Below are 23755 nucleotides of genomic sequence, written 5' to 3'. Positions count from 1 at the left end.
AATAGGAGAAATTAATTAAATCAGAAGCAATATAGTTTGGCAGTTTCTTTAAAAATTAAATGTTCTCATCCTATATGATCCAACCATTCCACTCATTCACCCAAGAGCAATGAAAACATATGTCTGTACAAACTTGTGCATGAATGTAAACCTTAAACCTTAAAATTTCTATAAGAAGCATAGGAGAAATTTTTGGACTTTGGGTTAGGTAAAAACTTCTTCCAGAGTTGGGCATGGTAGTGAACACCTGTAATCCCAGTACTCCACAGGCTGAGGCAGGAGGATTGGATCACAAGTTTGAGCCCAGTCTAAGCAATTTAGTGATTTAGCGAGACCTCATCTCAAACTTAAAAAAAAAAAAAGGGCTGGGGATGTAGTTCAGTACAAAGGTGCTGAGTTCAAACCCCACTACTGAAAAAAAAATTCTTTGGTCCAACACCAAAAGAAAAAAATTGAAACAATGAGTTTAAATTTTAAAACTTCTGCTTTTCTAGAGAGACTATTAGGTTAATGGAACAGGATAATATTTTGTCACTGCTGGAACAAAGTATTTGCAAAGCATATATTTGACAAACAGCCTTTATCTCACATTATTTAAAGAACCATTAACACTTAATTATAAAGAACAAACCATCCCGATAAAAAATGGACAGAATAATCAAAGAAACACATCACCAAAGAAAATGGAAAATAAACACATGAATAGATGATTACATCACCAGTGTTTTGGGAAGTTTGAGTTAAAACTATAATAACATAATGCTTAACACCTATTAGAATGGCTAAATTTTAAAACACTAACCACTCTTCCAGGTTTTACCACAGCAGAACTGGGCACCTCAAACTCCAGTGCAAGCTTTACTTTTCCTGGTTATCCTATTCATGTACCAGGAGGTATGACATTACAGACTGCATCTGGCAACCTTTATAAAGTTAATGAACCAATTATGGTGACACAGACTTCCGGAAGACCAAGTATTCTTCAGCATCCAATTCAAGTATTCCAGCAACTTGGGCAGCCTTCAATAATACAGGCTAGTGTTCCACAGTTAAACCCATGTTCTCTTCAAGCAACTACTGAAAAATCACAAAGAATGGAAGCTATGCTGCAGCAATCCACAATTCTACATTCTGGGTCAGTGGATAGGAAATACTTAGAAAATGCCACCTGTGATATATTTGTACCTCCTGGAAATGAGCATGGAGTCCTGTTGGAAGCTTTGTTGAGCCGGCAGGAAAACTCTCAGTGCCTCTGTGGATCCCGTGTATTTCCTTTTCAGGCCTCTCCCACAGGTTCTGGTGTGGAGCCAGTACTCAGTGTTCCTGCTCGAGTGACTCAAAATCTGCTTGGTGAGCCTCTCTCTGCGGAGACTCAGGGGACTCTTCACCACCAAGTGACTGACACACAGCCTCATCTTCTTAAAATTTTTATGTATGGAGGTGATTCCATAAGTCAGCCAAGAGAAATAGAGGAACCCAGCAGGCTACCTGTATCCAAGAAGAATTCTAATTCTCAGGTGGATTTGAGCAGTCTGTTAACTGATGATATTAATGAAATAATTCAAGTAGGTGGGACTGGTGATACATCTTCTAATGAAGAAATAAAAAATATAAGAGATGTAAAAGAGAATGAATTTCTAGGAATTATTGATGCAGGAGATCTAAAGGTGCTTGAAGAAGTGGACAGTATATCAAATGAAGATTCAACTGCAAACCGTAGTGATAATGAAGACTCTCAACTAAACATTGTAGAAGAAGACCCTTTAAATTCTGGAGATGATGTTAGTGAACAGGATGTGGCAGACCAGTTTGACACAGATAATGTAATTGTCTGTCAGTATGATAAAGTACTGTACTCACCTTTTCGACTTTGGGTTTATTAATTACATTTATAGTAGAATGTATGTAAAATCATGGAGAATATTGAGTTACAATTCACAGTTAAGTGAATTGTTTAACAGCTATTTAATTCTGTAAAGTTTTGACAGTGTGGTTTTTTGAGTCTACCACTGTGCTATGTGGTCTCAGTAATACTGAAAACCTGATAGTCCTTGTTTTAAGGAGGTGACACTCTTATTGAAATAAGAGATTTCGTATGGAATAATGAAATGACACAAATAAGATGGTAGACAAATCAACAGCAAAAATATATGACAAGTAAATCAAATGCTAAGATAAGTGTCACCTAAATCAAAGGCTAAGATATGTGGCAGTGATTCCTAAGGGTGGCTAGACATATCAGAGCTCATTCGCAGTTTGAGTTCTTCACAAATCCTTCCTAAGTGATGTGGGGCTGTGAAATGGGGGTTGAATGATTTGCACGGTATGGGTTAGTGTGGGGCTAGGCATTCAGAATAGAATAGCCTGATGAAAGGCAGAGGGACAAATAGGTATAATATGTGAAAGGGTGGTGGAGAGACAGTGCTGGCTTGAGTACGTGTTCTCTTAGTACACTTACTAGGAAATGAAGCTGGGTAGGTGACCAAGGATGCAGCAGATTGGAATATCCTGAATGCCGACAGGAAAAACCTAAACTTTGTCTGAAGGACATTAGCCTTCTGAAAAGGTTGTTGGGAAAATTGTAACTAAATGTAAAAAACTGGCCATATTTAATGATTTGGAAAAGGCAAATAGTAAGAAAAAGAGGGGTAGTGTAGACATGAAGTAATCAGAGTCCAGATTAAGTAGACAGTGTAAGAATGAAAAATCAGAGGTTATGATAGAAGATTCAGTGGGAGTTGGTGATTAGTTAAAGGTGTCTCTCAGGTTTTAAGCCTAAAGATTAAGTTAGTAGTAATTTAATTTAGCAACTAAAAAAAACAACACAACAACAACAACTTTTGTTCCACAGCTGGCAATATTGATGCACACCTGTAGTCTTAGCTATTTGGGAGGCTGATGCAGGAAGTGCTCAAGTTTGAGGTCATCCTGGGCAATTGAGAAAAATCTTTTCTTAAAACAATAGACAAGGGGGCTGGGGATTTAGCTCAGTGGTTCCTCCGCCTGCCTCACAAGCACAAGGACCCGAGTTCGATCTCTCCGGTACCAAAAAAAACCCACAAAAAACAATAGACAAGGTTTGGGATGTAACTCATTGTGAGTCTTGGGGTTCAATCCCCAGTATCATAAAACAAACAAAATACCAAACAAATCAAAACAGTATAACAGCAAAACCCCCCAATATATTATGATTATGTAGTAGAATGATGAATTTTTTTTTTTTGGTACTGGGGATCGAACTCATGTCCTTGCACTTGCGCATCAGGGGGCGAAACCACTAAGCTAAATCCCCAGCCCAAATTTTTGTTTTTAATTCATGAATATTTACGTATTTATAAAAGAGATTTGAGATATTGTTAACATAGTATATAATTCACCTACTTAAGGCATGTGGTTCATTGGTCTTTTAGTATGTTCCTATCTGCAACAGTTACCAAAAATATTTAGAATCTGTTACCTCAAAAAGAAATCCCATACCTTTAGTTCTCAAGCTGGCCTAAGGAACTATTAATATACTTTCTATTTCTATGGATTTCCCTGTTCTGCATTTTGTATGATGGAATCCTGTAATATATAGACTTTTGTGACTGGCTTCTATTACCACGGTGTTTTCAAGATTGATCTATGTTGTAGTGTGTACCAACTCATTTCTTTTTATTGCTATTGAATGGATATATCACATTTTGTTTTCTTAATCATCTACTAATGAACCTTTGGGTTGTTTTCCACTGTAGGGGAGGAAAAGTGATGTCTTTTCCTCATCCATTACTATGTTCTAGCTGAGACCTTGTAATAACAGGCATATTAACAAGAGAAACCATATAAATTTATTCAAGATAAGTTTTACATGACAAAGGAACTGTTAGAAATGAAGACACAAAGCAACATGGAAAACTTTTTTTGGATGATTGTGCAGAAGTATGATTAGAAAAAAAAAGGATTTGATCTAATGGTAGCAAACAGAGGGGAATTTAGTAAGGCCTGGTGGTTTAGATTCTTCTCTGTGTCCTGGTGTCTTCGGAGATAGATATTCCTTTTCTCTGGGTAAAGAATGGGCACCTCTGGATCAAAGATTTTATGACCTACTTTCAGGGAAGGTTAGGGAATTCTTTTTATGGCTGCTTTAGAGGAGAATGGTGATAGGATGGTCTGAGATTTTCCTGCTTCTGCTGCGTTCTCAAATGCCAGGGTGCTGTATTTTGGGATAATGGGTCCTAAATCTCACCACCACTGTTTGGCTATCATGAGTAGCGCTGCTATAAACATCAATGCACAAGTTTTTTGTGTGGACACATGTTTGTACCTGACTTGGTATATACCTAAGAGTAGAATTTCTGGGTCATATGGTAATAGTTTAAGGAGCTACCAGAGTGTTTTTCTGAAGTGACTGTATTATTGTATATTCTTGCCAGCAGTGTTGGGGATTTCACTGTCTCTGCATTCTTGCCAGTACTTGTTATCTAACCTTCTGATCCTACACATCCTACTGGGTGTGAGCTGGTATCTTACCATGGTTTTGATTTTCATTTTCCTGTTAACTAATAGATATTTATATCTTTAGTGTTATTTTTAAAATCACAATTTGAATATACTTAAAACAAAGACTAGTTTTGAATTGCTGTAAAAATAAATCCTTTTCTCTAAAAAATAAGATCTTTTTCTCTCCTATAACACTTTACATGGACAAAAAATGACAATTTACTGGTACGTGCTGGTAAATATGGACATAAGATGGAGTAGGGGACACAAGAGGGACAGTTCTTAGTTTTGAAAGTTGCTTTAGTTTTTTATAAATAGTATATTGCCTTCTACAGAGAAAACATTGTAAGGTACTTAGATACATACATATTCCATAAAGTTTCACAAAATTTTCTAGAGTATTATGGATATAGTATTTTTTGCTTGCTGCATTGTGGGAGACAGCTTGTAATTCATTACACAATGCTTTGTATTCCCAATGATTTCTGATACATTGTGTTTTGTTCCTTACAGAACCTTGTGGGGTAGATAGAAGTGATATTAGTTGAATAGTGTTAAAAATCTAGTTTCCTGAAAGAACTCTCTAGTGAATATTTTAAGAAGAGTACTAAAAAATTAATGGAAACCAGGGCATTGAGGAACCATTGAAATATTTTTGAAAAGGAGTAATGCAGTTAGAAGATAGCAAAGGGAATGTATCTAAAAGGTCAAAGTGAGATGGGGAACACTGTTACAGTGACTTTTCATAGAGGAAAAACTTGCCATTTCTTATCATTGGTTGATTTACTTAGAATGATATTGAATGGAACCAAGCTGGAGTAAATTAAGTCTTTTTAGAAGCTAGCAGCATCAATTCCCCTGGGTGAGTGTTACAGTCAACAGAATCTTGAGTCCCAGTCCAGAGTCCTTGATCAGAAAGTCCATTTTAACAAGACTCCAAGGTGATTTGCATGAACATTAAACTTTGAAAACCAGTTTCTTTAGAAGTATATATTTTATTTTACTTTGATAAGCACATGCACATAGAATTTACCTTTTAAAATGCATAGTTAACATTTGTATAAAAACTTTGAAAATATTAACATGTACAGTGAAAAAGGGCTAAATGAAAGCATTTGTCTAACATACTGGGTGAGACCTAATTAAGTGGTTTGGATGTATTATTTCAGAGACCTAGAAAATGTCTAAGATTAATGTAAAGATTAAAGTGATGGTTTGTATATCTATTAAAAAAAAACACTACCACATCAAGTATTGACAATGATATGGGGACACTGGAATTTTCATACCCAAGTGGTTAGAATATTAAAGGGTACAAGCACCTTGGAAAACTTTTGACAATTTATTAGAAATTTAATATACACCTGCCATATGATCTTGCTATTTTACTCCTATATAGTTACCCAAGTTTTTAAGGGGATATATTTACACAAACATTTGTGCACAAATGTCCACTGTCGATTTATTTGTAGTAGTTCCACCTGGTCCCCTGTACTGGGGATTGAATCCAGGACCTCCCGCTCCATCCTTTTTTGGGGGGGGGGTACCGGGGATTTTTTTTTTTTAATACAGGGTCTTAAAAAGTTGCTAAATTGCCCAGGCTGGACTCAAATTTCTGATCCTCCTACCTCAGCCTCCTAGAATGATAGGATTACATGTATGTGCCACCATGCCCAGCTAAAGCTGTTTTTAAAGAATAGATAAATGCACTGCCTGCCTTGCAAGCTCAAGGACCCAAGTTCGATCCCCAGTACCAAAAGAAAAAAAAAATAGATAAATGTCAGACTCCTAACAATAGCTAAGAATGGTTATCTCTGGACAGGAGGGAAAAGACCAGGATTGGGTGAGAGAAGTGCTTCCAGGGGCCCTCAGCTTTGTCTGTAATGTTTTAATTTTATATATGGACAACCTATTTATGTGTATTTTATTTAATTTTAAAATGTAATAGCAAATTTACAAATATTTTCACAAAAGTGACTGATAAAAATCACCCTCTCCACACAACACGTTTCACATGGTGATGTTTGAAAACATTTATTCTTCAATTTTTCCTTCATTCTGATCACTTTCCAGACTATGAGTTAGTTGTTCAATGAAAAGGAAAACAATAATGGATTTTTTTCCATTTTACAGAATAAATTATGGTTAGCATATTTTGAGTGATTTCAGAATTTTCCCCTCTAATCTTACACCTTTAACATTTTACCCTTAGGTGTCACACTATGTCAGTCCCTTTTAAAAATGCAGATAGTCTTATGCTATTAACAATCATTTTCTTCTAGCCAGGTTTTCTTTAAGGATCATGGGAGCCTTATGAAAGAAGGGAAGAGTGACGAGAAACAAGGAATGGGAGGTGCACAAAAGGACAGCAGGGGGCGCCAAATGCGTACTGTACTAGTAGATCAGAGGCCCTCAACCCACCACTGCCTGTAACAGCATTTTCAGCAGTGGAAACTCACACTGCACCAGCAAGTTATACATGGCACCTTCGCATGAGAGAATTTTAGTATAGCTAAAACTGAGAGGAGGCTGAAGTTGCATACTGTGGAATACAATTTCTCATAGGTTATAGAAATTGATTGAACTAGTGACCATTTAAGGAGATACACACTTATTAGAAATGCCCATCTGGAGTCTTTCAACAGAGTCTCAGTTTCAGGATTTATTTTATTTTCTTTTTTGAAATGGGGGTTCCGCTATGCTCCCCAGGCCTCCAACTCATGAGTTCAAGGGATCCTTCCATCTCCACCTCCAGACTTCTGGGACCAGAGGTATGCACTAGGGGAAGGGGATTGTGTCTTTAGTTGTTTAAACAGACAGTTTCCAATAAAGCTGAGCTTTTCTCAGAAATTTTTCAATTCATTCAGTGCAAAGACTTGTGGCTGTGGAAAGAAGAAATCCTATACACTCCCATCCCATGAATCTAATCATTAATACTATTCTTTTGCTGTTGTTCCAATTGTTTGCAATTTGTGTTGTGTGTGTCTTTGTAGTTTTTTTTGGTTTTCTTTGTTTATGGTTGTGGGCATTGAAACCAGGGCCTTTGCACTGAGCTACATCCCCGCCCATTTTTTCATTTTTTTGCAGCAAGGTGTCACAAGTTGCTTAGTTGCGCAGGCAGAGTTTGAACTTGTGATCCTCCATTCAGCATCACAGAGTGCTGGGATTGCAGATCGGTGCCACTAAGCCCTTCTGTTTTTCGTGTTTTGTTTTACTTTGTTCTCTTTCTGGTGCTGGACGTCAAACATAGGGCCTAGTGAATGCTAGGCAAGGGCTCTACCACTCAAATACATTCCCAGTCTGTTTTTGGTAGTTTGAAATTCAGGATTATAGGGCTGGGGATTTAGCTCAGTGGTTTCACTGCCTGCTGCGCAAGCGCAAGGACCCGAGTTCGATTCCCAGTACCAAAAAAAAGAAAGAAAGAAAGAAAAAAAAGAAATTCAGGATTATGGATCTGAATTTTGAATATAAGAAGAAAATAATTCAAAGAAAGAATAATTGTTGCTGCACAAAACTATTGTTTACATTGAGATATAGGTAAATAAATAAGGAAAGAAATCCCTAAGTGTCCCAATGACAACAGATTGGTTGGATTATGATACATTAATGGTGACCACAAAGGTATATCAATACAACAATAAAATAGTTATTTTTTTCCTCTTAAATATTTAAAACTTTATAATGGTAAGCATATAGAGAGCTTGAACCTCATCACTCTATCCTAACAAGTATAATCTAAACAAACTGAAAATCAACAACTCTTCTTAGATTCATCAGAGAAGCAAAATCACAGGGCTCACTGCTGCCCCCAAAACTGGAGAAATAGATGAACACAGAGAATCATAAGTTATGAGAGCAGAAACCTCCCCTGGGAACCAGGTCTGGATCAAGAAAACCTGAGCCATAATTAAATTGCTGAATTGTCAAGAGACTCAGTGTGAATGAGGTTGAAAGATAAATTTCGGGGTTGGGTTACACTTTTGTGAGTTTCACCTCCAAGAGCTTGACTAGGTTCACAGTGAATATTGGAGAAAAATCCCCTTGTCCTTATGGCAATGGGAAGAGAAAAGGAACTATTTTTAAATACACCAGAAAATTCTGTTCTTTTCAAGTTCAGAATTTTAAAAGTTGTTATAGTAAAAGACACAATCTCATTCAAAATACTCCCCCCCACTTCCAACACACTTAACCCCATCATTCTTGCCATTTTCTGAAGCAGTTCTGAAAGTCCTCTTTCGTGAATATCTTTGGTTGCACTGTCATGACTGCCTTGATGTCCTGAACTGATTCAAAACATTTAACTCTCAAGATCATTTTGACTTTGGGGAAGAACCGGAAGTTGCAGAGTGCCACATTCAGTGAATTAGGTAGATGAGGATACACCGTAATGTTTAGCAGCACTCACTGTATTTTATCACATCTTGTAAAGAAACTCATACAATTAAACTTTCAAAACTACTTCAGAAAGTGGTAAGAACAGAGGGATAATGCCAGGAGTGGTGGTGCTCTCCTGTGATCCCAGCACTGGGGAGGCTAAGGCAGGAGGATCACCAAGAGGTCGAGATCAGCCTGGGCTACATAGTGAGTTCAAGGCTGGCCTGAACTATATAGTGAGACCCTATCTCAAAAAAGTCAACAACAACAACAACAACAAAAGGAACAGAGGGATAAGTGTGTTTGAAATGAAATATTGTGAGGGTGATTAACGGCAATGTGTCTTTCACTGTAATAAATTTTTAAAATTTAAATATTCACCATATCAATCATCCCTTGTACTAATATCAAAAACAAAAGGAGACATCACTACTGATCCTATGGACATTAAAAGGATAATAAAGAAATAACAGGGCTGGGGATTTAGCTCAGTGGTTTCGCCGCCTGCTGTGCAAGCACAAGGACACAAGTTCGATCCCCGGTACAAAAAAAAAACAAACAAAGGGATGATAAAAGAATACTTGATAGCATAAATTCATTTAAAGTCATAATCTGCCAAAATTCCAACAAAAATAAATAAACAATTTGAATAAGCCTATATCCATCAAAGAAATTGAACTAATAATTATAACTTTCCAAAACAGAAAGCATCAGGACCAGATGGGCTCACTATTTTAGGAATGAAATCATACCAAGTCACTACAGTCTCTTCCAGGAGGTAGATCCGGAGGGACTACTTCCTAACTCATTGGATGAAATCAGCATTAGCCTATATCAAAACCAAATAAAGGTATTACAGAAAACTAAAGACCAATACAGTAAGTCCTTGAGTTGTGAACTTTCACAGATACGAACAGACCTTGCATTACAGACATTCGTAGATGTGAACAAATACAGAAGTAGCTGTTGTGCTGCCTTGTGTTTACTATATAGAGAAGTAGTATACAGTGCTCAATAAGAACCCAGAATGTCTGGAAGAAAGAGGAAAAGCAGTGGTGATGTGGAGATTTGTTTTATTTATGTTTTACATTGTATACTTTTTTGGGGGCGTGGTACTGGGAATTGAACTCAGGACCTTGTGCTTGCCAGGCAGGCAAGGTACCTGCAATATGTATATATACTGGACCTGGATTTACACACACAAGACTTATTTTGTCAGACTTAAGAACAAATCTGACTTATGAATGGTCTCTGGGAATGGAATTCATTTATAAGTCTGGAGTTTACTTTATCTTTTATGAATATAGATTAAAAACATTCAACAAAATATCATCAAGTCAAATTAAGTAATGTATAAAAAGAATTATATATTATAAAATATATTATAAAAATATATATTGTATATTATAAAAAGAATTAATGTATAAAAAGAATTATACACCATGACTAAATGAGATTCAACCCAGGTATATAAGGCTGGTTCAATTTTCAAAAATCAATTAATGTAATCCATTGTTATGGCTTGTGTCTAAATGTGCCCTCAAAGTGGTCATATGTGGTCATAGGTGGGGCTTTTCAGAGGTGGCTGGATCTGGAGTGTATGATGCTAGGATTAAGTGTGCAAATCCTACCCCCCATAAGGGGTAGCCTGAATAAGAATATAAGGGAAAGAAAGGGCTGCCGTTGTGATCACTTGTCACTTGTTGCTTGTTGCCATGCTGCTGTCTGACTTCTGCCTGCCCTGCTTTGCCATGAACTGTTTCTCTTCTGTGATGCCCCTCTGCCATGCCACCCTGCCTTGGAGCCAGCCAACTATGAACTGAAACCTCTATAAACTGTAAGCTAAATAGAACTTTCGGCCTTTAACTTCGGGTTGTGGGTATTTTTTCTCACCAATGAGAAAAGTAACTAAGACATCTGTCATATGAACAGGTTTTATTAGTCAGCTTACCATCCTTGGGACAGATACACTGCAACTTAAAGAAGGAGAAATTTATTTTGACTCATGGTTTTCAAAAGATTCAGTCCATGGTTGATTGGCGCCAAGACAGAAACAGCATGGCACAAAGGATGTTGTGAAGCTGTGTATCCCATGGCAGCCAGCAGAGAGAGGAGACAAGAATACACCCTCCCAGGTCATCCCCCTGTTGACCTACCATGAGGCCCCACTCCAAACACATGAGACTTTTAGGGGACATTTTAGATGTAGACCATAAAACAAGTTAAAGAAGAAAAATCACTGATCATATTAATAGTTGCAGAAAAAGAATTTGACAAACCCAACTCATTCATGATAAAAAATAAAAAACTTCTCAGGAAAGCAGAAATAAAGAGGAACTTTCTTCATCTTGATAAAGAACAAAAACCTACAGCTAGCATCATACTAAACAGTGAAAAACTGGAAACTCTTCTGTCAGTATGTCCTCTCACTTCCTTTTCAACACGAAACTGGAAATCCTAGCAAAGCAATTAAATATGAAAAGGAAATAAGAAGAATTATTTCATGGGAAGAAAGAAATAAAACTCTCTTCATTTGCATTGTTTGTAGATGACATGATTGTCTATGTAGAAAATCTAAAAGACTGAATGACAAAAACCCTCATGATCATGGCAAGGTTGCAGGATACATAGGTATTATATAGAACGATCACCTTCTCACCTACCATCAATAAACTGAGATTAAAAGCACAATTTATACCACCCCTCCCCAAATAAAATAATTCTAGTAACAATGTACAAGATCTAGGCAAAAAAAGAAAGATGAAAGAAATCAAATAAATAAAGAAGAGCGGCATCCTCCTGGATAAGAAGACTTGATATTGTCAAAATTTCAATTCTTCCAACTTGATTAACAGATTAAGCACAATCCGAATCAAATTCCTAGGAGCTTGTTTTTTTTTGGTACCGGGGATCAAACTTGGGTCCTTGCGCTTGTGAGGCAGGTGGCAGAACCATTGAGCTAAATCCTCGGCCCCCAGGAGCTTATTTTGTATATACTGACAGATTAATTTTTTTTTCTGGTACTGGGGATCAAACTGAGGACCTGGTGCTAGCAAGGCAGCCGTGCCACCACTGAGCTAAATCCCCAACCATGACAAACTAATTTTTAAATTCACCTTTATGATTTTTTTAAAGGTCATATGTCTGTTTTACAAAGAAGTTACCTTAGTAATGAAAAAAAATGCATATGATAATAGAAGATGGAAAACATTGCTTTCCTCCTCTGCTCACACTCTGAATTTTCACTGCCTCCCAAGTTCCCTCTCCCCTGAGAAGAAAGTATTTAGATTTCATCCCCCAACCTTTCTTTGAATTTCATATCTTATGTGGTGTTATGTTTTAGACCTAAAATGTTCCCCAAAAGTCTCATGTGATGAGAGGTGGACCTTTTGAAAGGTGATTGGATCATGCATAGAGTGCTGTATTCCATTGAAGAGTTCATGGCAGAATATGTTGTTAGGAGGTGGGCCCTGGTTGGGGGATGGTCACTGGGGAAATGACCTGGAAAGGTGTATTCCTTGCTGCCATGGAATGGGCACCTTTCCTCTACCATGCCCTTCTGCTGTACTGGTACTGTTTCTACCTTGAGCCAATCAACCATGGACTGAATCCTCTAAAAAATGAGCCAAAATAAACCTCTCTTCCTTTAAGTTGCAGGTGTTGGATATTTTGCTCCAGTGACAGGAAAGCTAATACACATTAGTAAATCTGTATATCCTTTTCTCTTGGTTTTTTTTTTTTTTTTTGGTATGAGGGATTGAACTTGGGACCTTGTGCTTGGGCGGCAGAACCACTGAGCTAAATCCCTGGCCCTCTTTTTCTCTTGTTAATTTGTCTATTGTCAGTTAATTTCAGTGAACCTTCAGAGAGGGCAGAGGAAATTTCTCCTACTGACTGTAATTGATAATTTTTGCACCATAGTGAAAATATCAACACAATGAAAGAACAAGAGATAAATAAAATCTTGGTATATTATAAAATGGCTTCACAGACCCCACTGAAGAAAGGCCTGGGGTCCCTCATCCTGGGGATCCATAGGCCACAGTTTGAGAAACATTGTCATGGAGTGCTCAGTAAATATTACTGCTCCAGGAAGTGGCATAAATTTCTGTCTTGTTCTTATTGGTGCATCCTTTTGGGAGGAGCCACTTTGATTGCCATAGGAAACTTCCACTGTTTTCAAAGTTATTCACATACTACCAGATGCCCATTTTCATCCACAATTCACATGCCAGAGATCTAAGTTGAAACAAGGGAGAGACTACACCTGGTATTCTGAGATGATATAGCTGAACCTCCAAAGCTATAAAGCACTGCTCAGTCTTTTCCTCCCTCCCTCCTCTCTTTCCTCATCAGGTGAGATTCTCAAATTTTGGAGTATCTGAAATCTGGACACTGGAGCCTGATGAGGTGTGGCAGCCACCAATGAGTCTCTTTGTCAGCATGAAACAAACTCTGTTGTTTTTAAGAGTTCAGCCTAATACAAGACCAAAAAGACAGAACCCTCAGAACTTTGCACTGGATTTGCTGTGATGAAAGCAAAAACAAAATGATCAGGTTAAGAGGATAAAGGAACGGAAAGCATAATAGTGTTTGCTTATGATGCACTGGACACATTAGCAAAACACATAAGAACAAAGATCGGACAGGGCTCACAGATACTATCTAGCACATGAATATATAATTCTGAAACTAGTCAAGCTCTGACCAAGTCTTAATCTAGAATTAGAGGATAGTGGTAGAATGGATGAAAGTGCTCTGAAAAAATACACATTGATAGCAATAGTAACAAATAATAATGACTAATAATGACGTCAAGCAAGGGCTCACTGTCTAATGTGCACTGAAGCCCATACTATGACACTGGTGTTTGCAAAAAGAAAGAACTTTATTGCCTGATCAACTAGCAAGGAGGCCAGGAGCTAGACAAAAAGGTCAGTTGGTAGTGGGCAAACTTATAGCAAGGGAGTGGGGAGAAGCTGTTTGTTGGTTGAAGGATAGGAACTGGGAGTTTTAGGGTTCTTTTGCACAGATGTAGGTGGCCACTGTGCCTCTGTACAGGTCGTGCATTTCTCTCCAGAGGTAGCTGTGTTCCACAGAGTGATCTGGAGCTTGTGATGTCAAAAGGTCACTGCATGGATGAGCTGCTTCTTTGCATGTCCATTCTTAGAAAGCCAGTTTAAAATCATCCTTGATTGGACTCTGGAAGCTTTTGCTGAAACACAACTTAAGCACTTTGTTATTTAAGAAATTTATATCTAAGTGTGTCCTGGCCTTAACATTTTCCAGTGACAGCTACCAGCAGCCACGAAGTGCCATCTATTTCACTAAACCCAGATACAGTAAATGTATATCATATTGTTTTTTACTTAATTCTCAAAACAACTCTATGAGGTATTATTATAATTATACAAATGAGGAATCTAAGATTCTGAAAGTTTAATTAATTTGTCACTGATGACTCAGCCAAAAAGTGAGGTTGCAGAGATTTACTCAAGTGTATCTGATTTCCTATGTTCTTGTCTTTCCCTTAGTCTGATATTTTCTTTTTAAACCCCTGGGTCTATAGTGACACTTTAATATGTGTGAATCATTTGTGCATCCAAATGGGTTTGTTTCCTGGGTAGCCACTGCAATACCTATTCGGCATTTGAGATCGGTACATTACTGAAATAAACTGTGCTGTCTCTGGGCTTTTAAACATCTAAATGACCGAAGAGTCTTCAAAGGGGAAAATAACAGCCTTATAAAACAGGATTACAAAGGCAAAACTTAGTGGCTTAGAATCTCTAAGCCTCACAACCCAGAGAGCTGAACAGAAATAATGTCTGTAGCCACAAGAGATCTAAGGAGCTGATCATTGTGCTAGGCAATGCCAAAAGCTGATTATCTAGTGCCTGCTCTAAGCAAAAGCAGAAAAGACAAGGGACGAAAAAGATACTACTTCTTTTAACCAGCACTTACATATTACAAAGTTAACTAATTTTACCATAAATGAGGTCCATTTTAAACACCAACTTTAGTCAAGTGTCTTAAACTGAACTTCTCCCGGTGGCAGCAAATGGCGGGAGCTCGGAGCTAGAATGTTTCTACCACCTCCCACTCTAGCTGTATGCAGATTCAGAGAAGATAAGGGAGGCCAAGAGAGGAAGACCTCAAAGTGGTACAGTTCTCTTCTGCAGAGCTGAACCAGAACCCAGGTCTCCGGTGGGTGGGAGGTAACACCCCGGGCTCTGAAATTAGACTGCCGCCATTCAAGGCTTGGTTTTAACCTTTAGTAACCGAGTTACGAAGGCCAGGATTTCACGGGGGTGCTGTGAAGAGTCTCGTGGCCTCTGGAAATTCATTATTTTTAATGCCATTATCCTAGAAAACTTCCTTTCTTCCCTTCTAGCACCCCATTTACTGGGCTGACGCTGAGAAACTTCTGGGCTCCGTTGTTGGACATCAGCCAGAATCAGCAGAAAGCTGCAGGCAACAGCACTTAGAGCAGAGTATTTTACTACAACTTAGACTTGGAAGGGGTTCATTCGGGGATCCTCACTTTGATGTGGCTTTCATAAAGAGAAGGACTGGAGGAAAGGCCACCTTCCCCGGGGCCAGACAGGTATTGGCCTTAGGGTTTGCACCTGTGGAATGTGCCAGGTTCTGAGAACAGCCTCCATTTACACCTAAGAGACTGTAGGAATGAGCCTACAGAAGGGCCTTAGAGGAAAGTCAGGACAGCACTTAGAGCACCCAAGGCCGGATGCAAGGGGGCACGGGGCGTACAAGACCGCCAAGAGGTAAGAAAACCCTTGTCCTCAACCCCAGTGCTTCGGAGCTCACGTGGTCCCTGCTCATTGGCTGCCGAGGGACCAGGGGCGGGGACAGCGGAGCACCCTCCCACTTCTAGGATTTGCTCTGCAGCCAGGAACTCCGGCTCCCGCGTCACTACACTTCGAGGGGGCGTGGTCGGGCCCTGTGGGCGGGGCTCTTGGTGGGCGGGGCCATGATGCCGAGGCTGTTTTGGAGCGCTTACCGGAGCTGGGTGGGCCTTGTCACCTTGGCTCCGGGCAGATGGGCCACGGGTGCCCCAGAGCCAGCCGAGGAAGTGAGGCCGGGAAGTTACGGTGTTGGGGTAGGCCCGGTCACCTGGGTGCCTGCACCACCAAGCTTCGAGCTGGCACCAAAGGTGCGTAAAAAGCCAGAAAGCCAGGGTGCTTTGGTGGTGAGTGAGAGGATGCAAGCGCAGAAGGGATGACAGCGACGCAAAGGATGTGTGTGGGCCCTACTGAAGAGTTTAGATATGGCCTCCCCCCCCCCCCCCAGTGTTTATGATACACAATAGTTACATTCATATTGAAGAGTCAGTATATATAAAATATCTTGATCTTAATTTTTTTTCCCAGTTTTTTGAGACAAAGCTTCACTGTGTAGTTCAGGCTGTCCTTGAATGCACTATATAGCCCTAGCTGGCCTCGAACGCGCTGCATCCTTCTGGCTCAGCCTGCCAAGTGCTGGGATTACAAGCATAGGCCACCATGCCCAGCTTTATATCTTGATCTTTTCGATCCTATTACCTCACCTCCCTACTCTCTCCCCTCCCCGACCTGCCTTTTTGTATCCTACCGTCTCTATTTTTTTCTCAATTATTTCTATTTTGGTTATCTCAAGAGAAACCATGAGGTATTTAACTTTGTGTCTGACTTATTTCACTTAATATTGTGGTCTCACATTCTGTCCATATTCCTAGCCTCTCTCATTCTTTGTCCACCTCCAGGGGTTTCTCTTTTATCCCTTTGGTTGCCTCTGGGAAAATTCCACTTCCCTGATTAGCCTTCCACCAGTGCTCATCTGTTACGTGGTCCATTTGAAGGTTTCTTTGCGTTTATACTCGCATCTGTTTGAATTTCCAAGACATCTGGTTAATTCTTGCCCTTGTTCTCATTTCATGGTGTGATATTCTTGCCTAGTGGGAAGTGAATCCAGAGCCTTCATTCGGAGCTATTTCCTCTGATCTTTTTGTTTTTTACTTTGAGGCAGGGTCTCACTAAGTTTCCCAAGCTGGGCTCGATTTTGAGATCTACTTGCCTCAGCCTCCCAAAGTGTTGTGGCCTGCTTTTCTCTCTCTGCTCAGACATGGGGCAGAGAGATGTGGAGAAAAGCAGAGCACTGAAGGGTTTGTTTTTGTTTGTTTAATGACAGTCAAGAGGAGGATTTGTACTCTGATTGCTAGTAGAGGCTCCGCATCTTCTCTGGTGTGATTAACCCTTGGCATTTGCTACCACACCTACTGCTCACAGCTGGAAACAGAGGCCCCATTTTTTGTTTTCTGGAAAGTTGTATTTTGCTAAAGCTTCAAAGCTTCACCCCTTGAACTTTTGTTATCATGTAGAAATGACCCATTTACTTGTACTGATTAGTTAAACTTGAGAGGAAGCTAGTGTATGGAAGAGGAGAGTTTTCACCCTTGGGCAAAGGCAAGGACTGTGGTGGGGAGGGAGAGCTTAAAGTGACTTGCACAATCTGGCAGCAATTTTCTGAGATTGCACTCTGACTTGGGGAGGCCCTCCTTTCTCTGAAGGGTAAGAGTGACTGTCCAAAGTGCAGGTGTACATTTAAAAGAAGGACTTGCAAGGCCCTTGGAGGTGTGTGTGCCTCACTTGTTGGTGGTAACCTGCTTCCTGGGCTGTTTGCCCAATAGACTGAATAAACTCACCTCCAGCTATTAACAAACTGTTACAGGTGGTGGCCTGCGGAGACCTTTGCAACAAGCCCAATTGTTAAAAACATAGAGTGGGGCGGGGGATTTAGCTTAGTGGCACCGTGCCTGTGCAAGGTCCTGAGTTTGATCCCCAGTACCAACAAATAAAAAATAAAAAATTAATAAATAAAAACATAGAGCAGAGCCAGACATGGTGGTGCACACCTGTAATCCCAGCACTTACGGAGGCTGAGGCAGGAAGATTGCAACTTCCAGTCCAGCCAGGGAAACTTGGCAATTTAGCAAGACTCTATCTCAAATTAAAAAATAAAAAGGGGGGCTGGGGATTTAGCTCAGTGGTTTTGCTGCCTGCTGTGCAAGCGCAAGGACCCAAGTTCGATCCCGGTACCAAAAAATAAATAAAATAAAATACAAAGGGCCAGCAATGTACCTCAAACCACACACACACACACACACACACACACACACACACACACACAGAGCAGGATACTGTATAGCATAAGTAGCTGACAAATTGGCATCAGTGGATTGTAGGGATGAGAAACATCTGGAAAGTTCCCAATAAATGGTGAAGTTCTGTTTTGTTTTGTTTTGAATGAAGAGTATGAGATTGCCAGAATTAGGAGGTAATGAGTAAAGCAGGGGAGGTAGGAATGGAATCAGAAATATCTGCTGTGGGCTTGGCACAAGTTAAGGTATAAGGGTGTCCCTGGAGTTGAAGGGGGAAGCTGCAGAGAGGTAATGAAATGACCACTCCCAAAGGGAGCTGGCATTTGGCTTTGAGAATCAAGAAACCACTAGTGTAATCCAACTGAATAATCATGTCTGTAGTGTGTGTGTGTGTATCTGTTTGGGGCTGGTTTCTTATTCTTTTTTTTTTTATGAAGGGAAATTGTTTTATTCATTCATTTTATTGGTACATTTTAGGTATACAATATGATGACATTCATCATTGGGAATTTGTATCTTTACATGATATATCTTGGTTCTTATTTTTTCCCCCATTTCCCTGCCCTCCCTTCAACCCCTCCACCTCTCTCTATTTACAAAGACTTTGCTTCTGTTTTTTCTTTTTTTCATATTACTCCAGACATACTCAGCCACCTCATCTTTGACAAAGGAGCCAAACACCCTCACTGGAGGAAAGATAGCCTCTTTAATAAATGGTGCTGGAAAAATTGGGTTTCAACTTGCCAAAGATTAAAACTAGACCCATATTTCTTACCATGCACTAAACTTAAGTTGAAATGGATCAAAGATCTAAATATTAAAACAGAAACATTAAATCGGCTGGAAGGGAGGTTAGGTAGAACTCTTGAAGACATTGGCATAGGAAAAGATTTCATGAACAAAACCTCAGTTGCACGTGAACTAGCACAAAGAATGAACAACTGGAATCTCATCTTATTAAAAAGCTTTTGCACAAAAGGGAAGAAAGGAAAGGAAAAATTATGAGAAAGAAAAAAAAATGGAAATGAAGTCTATGTAAATAGGGATGGTGGGGGTGAAGGGCGCATAGGTAATGGGGAAAAAATAAGAACTAAGATACATCATGTTCAGGTACAAACACCCAATGATAAATGTAAATGTATTGTATACCTAAAATGCACCAATTAATATATTTTTTTTAAAAAAAGCTTTTGCACAGCAAGAGGAACCACCAACAAAGTGAAAAGACAATCTACAATATGGGAAAAATTTTTTACCAGCTCTTACCACAGACAAAGGTCTACTATGTAGAATCTATAAAGAACTTTACAAAATCAGACCTCCCAAATTTAAAGACCCAATCCAAAAATGGGCATCTGAAATGAACAGATATTTCTCAGACAAAGAAGTAGAAACAGCAAATAAACATATGAAAAAATGTTCAACATCACTGGTCATTCAAGAGATGCAAATGAAAACAACACTGAGATTCCACTTCACCCCAGAAAGAATGGCTGCTATCATGAAATCAACTAAAAACAAATGCTGGTGGGGTTGTGGGGAAAAAGGAACCCTTCTCCACTGTTGGTGGGAGTGTAGATTGGTGCGACCAGTGTGGAAATCAGTAGGGAGATACCTCAAAAAACTAGGATTAGAGGTTGCATTTGACCCAGCTATTTCCATGCTGGATATCTTCCCAAAAGAATTAAAAGAATCATACCATCAATTAAAAGAATCATAAAAGAATCATATGTGTGCCCATGTTAATAGTGGTACAGTTTATAATAGCTAAAACTTGGAAACAGCCCAATTGCCCATCAACTGGAGACTGGTTAAAGAAGATGTGTGTTGTTTTTTTTCATAAAATGGAGTACTACTCAGCCATAAAGAATGAGAAACTAGAGACATTTATAGCTAAATGAGTGCACATTGAGGCCTACTCTTAAGTGAAATAAATAGGACACATGTAAATACCAAATAGTTTCTCTGGTGTGACAAACTGAAAGTGTAAATAAGGATCAAAATGTATAATAGATAATGTGAAATATGAAGAAAAGGTATTATTAATTTTTTTTTTTTGGTACCAGGGATCTAACTTGGGACCTTGCACTTTCAAGGCAGGTGGCAGAACCACTGGGCTAAATCCCTGGCCTCAGATTTTATTAATTCTTAATAGCTGAGGATACTGAGTTGGATGTTTACTGACATGCTATCCAGGTCTGTCTTAGTTGCTATTCTCATTGCTGAGACAAAATACCTGACACCCAAAGTTAAAGGAGGAAAGGTTTATTTAGTTCACAGTTCACAGAGCATGGCAACACAGCATGGCATCCAGGAAGCAGAATGAGAAGGGAGGAGCCAGGGACAAGAATACACCTTTATAGGTCATTCCCCAAAGACCAATGTCCAACCAAGCCCTACCTCCTAACAGCACATTCAGCCATGAACTCATCAGTGGATTAATCTGATGGCAAGTATTTCACCCCTAAGATCCAATCACCTTTCAAAACCCCCATCCTCTGAATGCATGAGACTTTTGGGGGATGTTTTAGGTCTAAACCATAACATTCTACCTCGGGCCCTCAAAAGACTTATGTCCATCTCATTATGCAAAATTCATTTAGTACATCTCTAGGAGTTGCCAAAGTCTTTACAGTTCCAGTAGTATTAAAAAGTCCAAGTCTAAAGTCTCCTCTGAGACTCAAGGCAAACCCTTAGCTGTGAGCCCCTATAAAAATAAAAAAGAAAGTTAAATACTTCCAACATGTAATGGCACAGGGTGAACATTCCCGTTCCAAAAGGAGGAATGAAAGCTAGAAAGGAATGAGACTAAAGGAAGACTAAACCCTTGCAGGGCCAACATTAAAACTTGTACCTCCATGACCAGCACCAGGAACAGGTTGTGGCAAGATGTGTACTACAAAAGATTTGGCAGACCTGCCCCTATGACCTTGCTGGTTGCAGCCCACATGCTCTCTATCTTACTGTATCACTTCCTGCAGTTTTCCTCAGCAGACAATCCATATTGCTAACATCCCTAGTTTCCTGGGGTTCCCACTGAACTTGTGCCTTCACTCTCAAGGTTCACACACTGCACTCTCAGAGGTTCCTTGCCTGGCCTCCCACAGCTTTCTTTGAAATCCGAGTGGAAACCTCCCTGACTCTCACAGTTCTTGCATTCTGCATACCAGTAAAACCAGCATCATCTGGACAATGCCAAGGTCTGCCACCACAATGGGCCCTTTGGACCATGGCCCCACTGGACCATGGCTGCAGTGGCCTCTGAGTATTCAGATGGCCAAATTCTGAGAAATACTTCTGTAGGTGCCCTCTAAGCTGGGTTCCCTGGGGCTGTCCTCTCAAGCAAAGTCTTTCAAAGTTATTTACCTTTTTACATACTTGAACCTGGGAAAGGTGGGGTCTGGCCAATTCCTGAGATGCCTCCAACCTATCTTTCCTGTTCTCCTGATACAAAGTACTTAGCTTCTTTATAATGCTAATCTTTTCAGCAACTATGCTCTCCTGGGCCCCAACTTTGCAAGTACCTCCTTTCTGATGAAACTGGAAACTTTTCACATGTGCTTTTTGCTCCTGATTTTCACTGTAGATCTGGCCCAAATCAGCCAGTAGTACTCATGCCACAGCCTGAACATTGGCTGCCCTGAAATTTCTTCCACTGAATTAATTACTGCATCACCTTTAACTACTTACCAGTCCATTATATTTAAATACAGAATGACCAAAAATTGCATGCTTTCCATTAATATTTATAAGATAATAGGAAATATAAAAATGACAATTTTATCAAATTTATTCAATACAAGAATTGACTGGTTAAATTATACCTACCTAAGTGATGCTCAGGATAATCAATATGTAAACAAATGTGCTGTCTTGCTGGGGATTTAGCTCAGTGGTTTCACCACCTGCTACGCAAGCACAAGGACCCAAGCTCAATCCCCGGTAACAACTACAACAAAAAAACAACAAATGTGCTGTTTGAGTGACCCTTGGGGTAAACCGTTAAGTGGTTAAATTCAGCATCATACAAGCCTGAGGCTGTAGGCAAACCATAGACCTCTGGCCTAGTTTTCAACAGAATCCCCATTCCTATCTGAAACCTCATGAGCCTGGCCTTTATTGTCTGTGTTCCTATCAGCATTCTGATCTTCTGGGTTCTGTGCATAAACACACATCAATTTATTGTCTTGAATCTAATTGAATGTGTCTTCATTGCATTAATCCAAGGAGTTTACAGCAGTCCAGGGGGAGAAGGGCAGGGCAACTGCACCCTTGGGCCTTGTGGGAGGCTGTTCTGCTGTCCCCCCACCCTTGGTTCTCTTGCTTCCCCACTTCAGTAATGTTTAGTAGTGCTTCCAGAGCCTGACAGCAGCCTGGAAAGCCCAAGTCATCAGGTATGTGCATCATCTCCTTTGTTCCAGGTATCAGGACCTGAGTTTATGCAGTGTGATAAAAAATATGGTGAGTATCTACTTTAAAAAATTGTAGAGTAAACGACATATTGCCATTGATTCCCCCCTCAAAATCTTCCCCCTTACTTCAAACACATCCCATCATTCTTGCACTTTCTGAAGCAGTTTTAGAAGTCCTCCTTCATGAGTGTCTTAAATTGAACTGTCCTGGTTGCTTTGATATCCTGAGTCAATTTTAAACATGTACCTTTCATCATCAAGGGGGAGACTAGAAGTCACACAGTGCTGGACTCAGTGAATAAGGTGAATGGGACATTACATAATGTTTTTACATGTGTGCCTTTCCATCAGATAGCATGTGGCAGCAGCATTCACTGTGTTTTTAATTGTACATTATAAAGACACTCACAAAAGAGGACTTCCAGAACTGATTGAGAAAGTGACAATAATTATGGGATAAGTGTGTTTGAAGTGAGGGGAATATTTTGAGGTGGACTGATGGCAATGTGTCTTTTACTGTAATATATTTAAAAATTTTAAACATTTACCATACATTTTCATCAGAGTATCCTTGTTAGATACAAAGAGAAATAAAAAGAAACGTGGGCTCAGCTCATGAAGCTGAAATCTCTTTTCCTTTTTCTTGTCTCACTCCTATCCTGTCTTCTCAAGGCACTATGCAGCTCCCCAACCCCAGGTGCCTACAAGAGTTAAAAATGTCTGATTCTGTAAACTGACCATAGTGTCCTCTGTGGCCTCAAGGTTGGCCCCACCTTGAAGGGCAGAAGGTGAGGCATGACATTTCTCTTCTCTCCATTTGTTGGCTGTTTTGTAATCTGGTGCTGGTTTCTGGTTAGGGCAGGTTGGTGTAATGATCTGCCATGGCTGAGGTACTATTCATAACAACTGAGCATTGTGGAAGAAGAACAAGTCCTAAGTGGTCCTGCTAACTCTTGGGGACAAGCAGACTCCAGGAGTGTGTCTAGTTGCAGGAGGATGGCAGGCACAACATGGGGAGGGGTTTGGAGTCAAGAAGCAACATCCCAGTTCTGTTACCTGAGTCTCTGAGCAGGGCTTTGGTTTGAAATGGTCTGAGAAGCAAACGGACAAAGGGGTAGAACAAGTTTTACCAGCATTGAACTTCCTGTGTTTTTCATCCCGACCACAGCACTCTTTAATCTCCAACCCTGACAATATGTTGGTTATAAAAACAAGCTTTCTTCAAGCAGACAATTCTCATTTTGTGTCCTTTTTTAGAAATGCGAATCATTTTAACTTTATCCCACATTTATCTAATTTATCTTTACTATCTGTCTAGTAAAGAAAACTTGGG

General features: G+C 39.7%; 1 pseudogene; it reads left to right on the top strand.

Annotated features, from left to right (window-relative positions):
- The first annotated feature begins 767 nt into the window (after positions 1–767).
- LOC101706051 (TFIIA-alpha and beta-like factor pseudogene) lies at positions 768–2020 on the top strand (annotated as a pseudogene).
- The last annotated feature ends 21735 nt before the right edge of the window (positions 2021–23755 follow it).

Source organism: Heterocephalus glaber, unplaced genomic scaffold, assembly GCF_053883595.1.
Source record: "Heterocephalus glaber isolate CG9 unplaced genomic scaffold, H.glaber_assembly_v1.0 deba00001472, whole genome shotgun sequence".
NCBI classification, from domain to species: domain Eukaryota; kingdom Metazoa; phylum Chordata; class Mammalia; order Rodentia; family Bathyergidae; genus Heterocephalus; species Heterocephalus glaber.
The sequence above is the reverse complement of the archived record's forward strand: the minus strand, read 5'-3'. Positions and strand labels throughout refer to the sequence as shown.